Genomic DNA, 1,818 nt, shown 5'->3' on the forward strand with positions numbered 1-1,818 from the left:
ACGTCATATGACGTCACAGCCAATTTAAATTATACCATCTTGTAGAGTAAGCTACGGGCTTTCTTCTGAGAGCAAAATAATTTCCTTTGCCTTAATATAACGAAAACTCCGGGGAGGGGTTTCATCCACCCCCCCCCCCCCTTGTACGATGGTGGGGGTATGAGTTTGCTTGTACGTCCGAGGGTTAAGAATAGATCGAAATTGGCGTTTTTCTAAGTCTTAAAGTTACGGCTAGTGTATTTTTGTCCATATTAATCCGTAAAATAAGAATAGAATGAGGTTTGCGTTTTTCTTAGACTTTTAGTTACCGTTAGTTTATAATTATTACTATTGCTGATTGCAATTGTTTTTGTTGATCTGAATATAATTATTACAGGTGTAAGGCCTGAAAAAAGAATAGAACGAAATTCGCGTTTTTCTTAGACTTTGAGTTACTGTTACTATAATTGCTACTATTGCTGATTGCGTAATTTAAAAATAAGAATATTACAAAGCTCTCGATTTTCTAAGACTTTAAGTTAGTAATACCGTAAGATTATAACAGGATCCGTAGTTAGACGCTGTCTTTAGTCAGGTCTTTAGTTTACAATAAGCTTTGCAATGAATAATAGTAATTTTGGATTTGGACCGGGGGGTCCATATTGGCTAGCGGATTTGGACCAGGGGTCCAAATCGGCTGTGACACCGGCACATCTTCAGGTTTCGTTATTATTTATTGTTTTGTTACGAAAATAAACTAACTGTTTGTTGAAAATCGTGAACATTTTAATTAATAAGCGCCCAGCCTCGAATAAGCGCCCACGGCCACCTCGAATAAGCGCCCAGCCTCGAATACCGTATTTACTCGAATAAGCGCCCCCCCCCAATAACCCTCCCCCCCAAAAACCCCCCCTTTTGGGAAAAAAAATTTATTAGCCCCCCCCCCCCATAACCCTGGCGTTTTTTTTTACCTTAAAAGAAGAAAAACACTACAAGTCCTACAAAGCAACTCTAAAACATACTTTGACATATCTTTCCAGCAAAGGCGATGTTTTGCAGTTCAAAGTGATTGTTTTACCGCTCACCCATTAGTTTTTCCATCCAACTTTCTTACAATATGTAGTTCTGTAAATGCTGTGAAAGGCTGCGAACTTTGCCAGGACACTTAGCGCCACTTCTCTATTCAGCAAAAGACGAATACTGACAACCAAAAGATGCAATTTTCAATTACTGTAAAATATAAGATTCTTTTCGACGGCCAAATTTTAAATAAGCGCCGCCCTCGAATAAGCGCCGCACTTGAGGCACGAAAAATGTAATAAGCGCTGCGGGGCTTATTCGAGTAAATACGGTAAGCGCCCAGCCTCGAATAAGCGCCCACACTCAAGGCCCAAAATTTTATTAAGTCCCCAGGGCGCTTAAATTAATCGAATAAATACAGTAACTATAGTTGAATCCCAATCTGAACTCAGAACTCCCGCTAGTTCTTTTGATGAGGAAGTAAGTGTCTTACCAAAGAAAGCAGTGCAGTGACCTCGCCCAGAGCTCTAACCTGGACCACTTGATCCAGAGTCCACAGAGGCAGAAATGTAATGATACCGGTAAATTACAACTGTGTTATGAAACCAATCAGAGGGCATGTTATAATTATTTATTTTGCTATCTTAATTAATTAATTAATTAATTAATTAATTAAGATAGCAAAATAAATTAAATTAATTAATTAATTTATCTTTTTATTTACTTACTTAATTTATCTTTTTATTTACTTATTCGTTATTCATTCATTCATTTTTCCTGTGCTTGTTTCTTGTGCTTTTTGAAGAGTTCAGCTTTCCA

Source organism: Oculina patagonica, chromosome 13 (assembly GCF_052425735.1).
Source record: "Oculina patagonica isolate OP01 chromosome 13, crgOcupat, whole genome shotgun sequence".
NCBI classification, from domain to species: Eukaryota; Metazoa; Cnidaria; class Anthozoa; order Scleractinia; family Oculinidae; genus Oculina; species Oculina patagonica.